The following is a 7,057-nucleotide window of genomic DNA, read 5'->3' on the forward strand; positions in this document are numbered from 1 at the left end:
ATTTTTTTTTTTTTTGTTTTTCAATTTTTTGTTTTTGTTTTCATTTAAAAAGAAAAAAAATTGTGATTTCTTTTTGAGAAAATTGTGAAAGTATTAACTTTTTACTAAGTGAAACTTTTAAACAATATGTCTCATAAGAAATCCAAAAAAATATTTTCCTGCTTTCAATAAAACATATTGACATTGGATTTTGGGATTTGATTCAGTAATTGGGATGATCATAATTCTGGAAAAATAAAAGTCATGTTGATATGAATGGATTGTTTCTATGATTTGCTAATTGAGTTGATTTGAGAATTTCTTGATTAAATCTTTTGTGAAAGAATTTGACCTTGTGAGTCTTGAGCCTTAATGCAAAGGATGGACCACCATGTGCCATTCCTATTTTATCTTGAGTGACTAGCTCATGTTTGTTTACACTCAAATATTTAGCTTGATTCTTTTGTTTTGCAACTTAGGTGAATATGCATGATTTGATATGATTGAGGCATTTCTTGTTTTTAGCTACTTGGCCAAATAAGCCCACCTTGATATTAATCCATTGGTAGCCCCTTTGAGCTTTTAAACCTCTTTTTCTTGTTTTAAGCCTATTGCATAACCTTGAAAAGAAAAAGACCATATTCTACCTTAGGAAGAAAGAAGGAGCTAATGGATTGTGTTCAGGAATGGTTGAGGAATAAAGTGTGTGGGTGAGTACCTCACCCACAAATTAATAAAAATGGCAAAAGGAAAAATTGTTGATGAAAAAGTGTTGAAATAATTGCTTTCTAAAAAAAAGAGAGAGCAACAAAGCAATAAACGAAAAAGACTTGTTTTTGAAATTATGCTCCATTATGCTTCCTACATTACTATTTCAAAAACCCAAGAGTCTTAAAATTTTTCCTACCTTTGCCTTGGCCCTGTTATAACCTGTGAAAAGTCCTCATGATCTTTGAAAGCATGTTTTCTGAAAGTTTGTGAATATGAGAGTCTTGTTAAGTATTAGGAGTGTTTACTTGCATGGGTATTTTGAGTGAAAACACAAGCCAAAACACTTGAGAGAATTTTGGTGAGAAAATACACATTTAACTTGAGTACTTTCTTTCATAATTGATTGTCTTGTGAATTCAAAAGATTAAGTCATGTGTGAAAAATAGAACCTTTCCGTTTGTATATACATGATAATTTGATCTCTAGAAGATTGATTTGTCTCAAGTAAGATTCATTCCTTTGATCCAGTGTTGATGTGAAATAAAATACCTCAGAACAAGTTTTGAAATTACTCAATTTTGCCCAAGAGTGCAAAAGGATAAGTGTGTGGGTATGATGAGTGCGTATTTTTGCCCTCATTCAGTGTTTAATTGTGGGTATTTAATTGAATTTGTGTGTTTAAGGATTGATTTAATTGGGATTTTCTATAATTGGGTTTATTGAGCATGAGATACAAAAACATGTTAAAAATAGCTTTTTAGTTGCATAAATGTTCTTTGGATATTTTGAGGTGTGTTAGTGCAGCTGCAGCTAAGTTGAGCTCATGGAGGTGGAAATAAATTGATTAAAGCTTCATGACACCTTAAAGATAAATCCAAGAATAAGAAATTATCAAAAGCACAAAAATCCAAGCCAAGCATTGAATGAAGACGACAAGAAAAGCTTGAAAAAGTTAAGAAGTTTGGCTAAACCAAGAAGAGAGGAAAGAAAAATTGGACCTTGCAGTTTTCTTTATCTTTATGATAGAAGATAATTTGGGAAAATATATCTTTAGATATTTTATTTGATATTTTTAAATAATTATCTTATTTAATTATATCATAAAATATTAAAAGATAATAACTACCAAATCTTTTTAAATATGACAAGATCTTCTTGAATCTTTTTAGTTCTACAACAAACAAAAATATCTTGAAGATATTGGATTATTTAGAAGATAATTTAAGGAGATTGCAAAAGGTTGATTTGGAAAATTAATACAAATACTAATTGGAGATAATTTATCATATATCTTTAATTAATGGGAGAAGCAGAAAGAACAAGCTCGAGACTTCGGAGTTTTGGAACCCTTAGGGGTGCCTAATTTCGTTTCCTTTCTCTCTCTTTTCTTCTCTCTATTCTTCTTTTTATTTTGTATTCCATGGATTGCTAAACTTCTTGGGTTGATTCCATTGTAATTTCATTATGGATTCTGAGGTTAGAATGAAATAATTTCTTTGTTCTTTTTATTATTGTTGAGGTTTTCATTCATCTATGTCTTTTATCTTTGAATCACGTAAAAAGTAATGATTTTAAATCTATATGCATGTTGATCATATGAGTTCAAGGGTTTTTAAATTTAATTGAGACTTTACTTTGATTTTATTTAGAAACTTTCATGTGATTGAATGAGTTTTTACCAATAATTGAGACTTTACTTTGATTAAAGGTATTTACTCTAACTAAAATTAATTGAGACTTTACTTTGATTAATTAAGCTTTTTATTTGGTGAGGAGATAAAAGACTAGACATGATTAGGCATAGTAAATTTGATTGAGACTGTACTTTGATTGAATTTACTATGGATAATCTAAAAGTTCTCACTTTTAATTAAGACTGTACTTTGGTTAAAAGTGAGAACGCCAACAAATTAATTGAGACTTTACATTGATTAATTTGCAAATCTACAACAATAATTAACTGAGCAATAATCTTTAGATAACCGATGATGAATCTATTTTGAAAAAGCAATGGAATCAATCTATTTTCTTTACTATTGTTTTTATTTCTTTTTATCATTTAAATTTTATTTCTATCTTTGTTTATCTTAATCCCCTATATTTTTTTATTTTATTTGACTAACTCATTTGTATAGTTTTATAAGAACTAATTTGTTAAAAATCAATTCCGTGTTCGTTGGGAGACGACTTTGGGTTACTTTACCCTTACTATTTTGTTGACTACTTTCTTAACAATACTGAAGTTGTTATAGATAAGTAGTATTAATTTGATCGCGTCAACGACATCGTTATCAAACAGGATAAGCTAACCACAAACAATGATATATAAAAGGAATTTAGCGAAAATAAGGAATTATAAGTAATACTAAACATCACATCCAACAAAGTAGAATACTCCAACATTACAAATACAATCAGGCTCTAGTTTTCCTGTCACATGTTCCCTACCACAAGATTCGGTTTCCTGAAACCCGATGGTTTGAGTCGTCTTGCCCTCGCGACACTGGACTTGTCTCCCCTACTCCTTTAGGACGTACGAGTAACAACTTCGGTGAACATTATACTCAATAACGAGCCAGAAATAAGGTGAAACATTTTTCCCCTCTCCATTGTCTCGCACAAGCGAGAGAGTGCAACACTTTAACCTATCATCTTCCACTGTCTCACACGAGCGAAGAGAACCCATTTCCAGTTCCTCACATAGGCAAAATAGTCATCGTTGGGTTTCTTGGTACGACGGAAAACGTCACACCACTCATACATTCCAAGACCACTCTCACAGACTGACACAAAGACTACTAGGCTAATGTGAAAGTAACAAAAAATTAGTAGCATGAAACAATAATACCCCTTTTGTCCATACCTGTTCAAATGCCCAACAAAATAAAGCACCATGCACCTTATGTAAAATAAAAAACAACGCCTATGCTGTAAATTACCACACAAATCGTGATTGCTCCAAACAAGGGATAAGACGTGATTGCTCCAATTAAAGCTTAGTGCAAGAGCAGGAAAATATGCCAAAAAGTTGCCACAAAGGCTATGGTACGATCCCATCAAGGTTAAAAAGTATGAACAAGCTATGCATATATGAATCTGCACCCCTAAGAGCTTTAAAGAAGGAAACTACATTCATAGGTGGCCCATGGTCTTCTACCGACCAACTACACATGTGGTATGAAATAAGAAGTAGACAAACACTACTTCTAAACGAAGCAAACTACAACATGTGACCCTAGAGAGTTTTCGCCCTCGGCCCCACCTTATTTTATTACCTTCCTTTGCAATCCACAACCCTTGACACAATGGCTGCAAGGAAAAGGAAAAGAAATGCAATGCTACCTCCCCTCGAAGTACCCCATCCCATCCAAGAGTTTAAGGTTTCTAATGCCTTAAGTTAAGGCTGGTATGTAAAACATGTGGTTGCACGATCAACACCATGAAACCAAGAAACCATTATCTCAACAATGCCTACAAGCATTCTAAACACTAATAGAAGCTAGAGAAATTTACACATGTTGCACCACCAACAAGAACGAAAAGAAACCAGAACAAAAATGCAGATCTAGGGTTCTTCTATATGGCGAAAAAAAAATCACATGGGAAAGGGTAATATTAGGAACATAACATGATCAAGAAGGAGTTGGACAACATCTACATGCACTTCCCTATTATGCTGGGTGCACAGCTATTAAAATCTTCACGGTTTGGTTATTCCATGTAAGGACTTAATGCTCATAAAGAAGAAGAGATACTCCTCCATGGTATACCCAATGACGAGAGGCTATGCTTGAAGAAAAAAAAATACAAAGCAATTAAAACAAAGAAACCTATTGAAGAGGAAAAAAACATACACAAACACACACATCCAGCAGAAACACACAAAGGTTCAGCTTCCCCTACCTCGTGTAGAAGTTCCTCCAACCTACAGTTTCCCTTGCAACCTTGCACGCATCCTTTCAACTTCTTCCTCGCCATTTTTCATCTTTTCTACTCAAAATCCTAACATTTTAACCTAGACTATTTTCATTCCCTCCTTTTGTTTCCTAGGCATTTAGTTAAGATTTTGTAGATTTAAAAATAAACTTGGTTAGTCATTTTTTTATTTCTCTATAAACTGTAATATGTGGCAGCAATGAAAAGTGAAAGAAAACAAAAGAGAAGAAACAAAAGGATTGCTACAACAAGCATAAATGGGCAATAAAGAGAGAAAGAAATAAAAGCAAAAAGAACCACTATAACGACATGTGACTAAGTTTAAGAAAAAGGAAAAGAGAGAAAAAAAAACAATTAAAATCCAACCTTTCTTAGGACCAACCACGGTTTAAACCCAATTCCCTAGCACATACCAGCGCATACACAACTACTATGCCATATGCTATCTCATGATAATATGCGCACCACGAATTTAAAAACACATGTATTCCACATGCCATAACTAAATAAATAAAACAACAACTTAAATCACTCAATTAAATATTCCATGTGTCTCAAAATATTGGGCCACGTCACCACTACACCAACAAGAGTTCTTATTAAATCATCAACCACTTTATAACTTCACCCGGATACTCTAAGTGTTTCCTAGGTCTTACAACGTGTTTGCCTCCATTATGTGGTATCATACCATCACGGTGCGATGGGCCTAGGGTGTGCCAAAGGTTGTCAACAGGTCAATGAATCCTCTAACGCGGACCCATTTTCCAAAAAAATTAAGTAAGGGCTCCAAATAAAGTTGAATCAAATTAGTGGAGATGTCCAACTTTTTGAATGCATGCTAGAACAGAATGTTGCTTGAGCACCCTTGGTCAATGAGGATCTTGTAAACTCGCTAGTTGGCTATGGTTGTGGTGACGACCACAAGGTCGTCTTGGTATGGATCGTCTATGCAAAAATGCTCATCGAAGTAGGTTATGGTAGGCAAACGTCGTGGTGGAAACTAATTGACTGAGTTGATACTCCTCTAGTATCTTTTTTGTGTTGTGCGGGAGCTTCCTGCTCCAGCGAATCCTCTAGCGATGGTATGGACATTTCCCCTTGCCTAAACCGAGTTAGGTTGGGGTTGAACGATCTGACTGCAAATGACCTCGTTTGGACGTGATGACCCCCTTGCCCGAACTCGTCTCTGTTTTGACGAAGAATCCCCACATTGACTAGGTATAGGTATGGGTATGGGAAATCCCCGACTTTTTCAATTGGGTATGAGGATGGGTATGGGGATGTACATATCCTCGCCATAATATCCGTCTTCGTTTAAATTATTAAAATATTCACAATTAATTAAGTAATATATATATATATATACTTACTGTTATTTATTTCTTCTAATTATTTGGTTTGTCATGAAACTCATTCTCATCTCCATTATATTTTTCATCTTATCATAACCTTTATGTAATTATGTTAAAAAGATGTATGTCAATTAAAAAAAATTTATGTCTCACATTTGAATATTTCTATTTTTTTAATATTTTTATTTATTGTATATTTTTCTTTCACATGAGAATGTTTAATATTCTCAATTTAAATATTTAATAGCACAAATCTTTCGTTTACTAGGTAACATAAAAAAAATTATTTTACTTATTATTATTAGTTTTTGTTTCATTTGAAGAACTCTTTTATTTCGCTAAAACAATTTTGTTATTACTCAACCATTGAGTATATATATATATATATATATATATATATATATATATATATATATATATATATATATATATATGTTGATATTTAAAAAGTTTTTTTAGATTTTTAAGATATTTTTCATCTTATCACACCCTTAATTATACATATGTTTTCCTTTATGCGATTTCCTTTAATAGTCTCTCAAATTGTTTCTAAACATTTGTTAATTTTTTAATATTTTTATTTGTTGTTTATTTTCATTATGTAGAATACTATTTCAATATATTTTATCTAATTATTTTTTATTTTCCTACTCATTATCAATCATATTATAATTTTTTCACTATAATTGTATAAATAACTTTTATTTACTGCAATATAAAAATTTAATGTAATTGTCATGAATAATTTTTTATCACCATCCAACATAATTGAAGTTCAAAAGATACAAGATTTATGTAAAAATTTTATTATTATAATTATTGTTTATTCTTTGTATCATTTTGATCCAGTGATGTATTATAACTTTTATTAGCATATAAAAAAAAGATTCATTAGAATTTAAAAGATTGAAGTAAACAAACATTTAAAATATATTTTAATTTGAATATTTGTTTTCCTTTTATATTTTAAAAAAAATATTTTTAAATTTTATCAACTAGGTTTCATTAATGTTTGTAAATTTAATAAATGTTTAGGTTCTCATGAAATTTTATTTGGTATTATAATCTAAAATGTA

The 7,057-nt window shown here is 31.5% G+C and overlaps 1 long non-coding RNA gene across 1 annotated transcript; it reads right to left on the reverse strand.

Moving 5' to 3' along the window:
- Nucleotides 1-3,025: 3,025 nt before the first annotated feature.
- Nucleotides 3,026-4,799, reverse strand: LOC146885393 (uncharacterized). The gene is made up of 2 exons (XR_014995510.1): nt 4,594-4,799; nt 3,026-4,474 (listed from the first exon to the last, which is right to left on the reverse strand). It is a non-coding gene; the product is annotated as an uncharacterized LOC146885393 (long non-coding RNA).
- Nucleotides 4,800-7,057: the final 2,258 nt, after the last annotated feature.

The sequence above is a fragment of the Vigna unguiculata genome, chromosome 6 (assembly GCF_037176805.1).
Source record: "Vigna unguiculata cultivar grain cowpea cultivar isolate G323 ecotype 2 chromosome 6, ASM3717680v1, whole genome shotgun sequence".
Classification (NCBI taxonomy): Eukaryota; Viridiplantae; Streptophyta; class Magnoliopsida; order Fabales; family Fabaceae; genus Vigna; species Vigna unguiculata.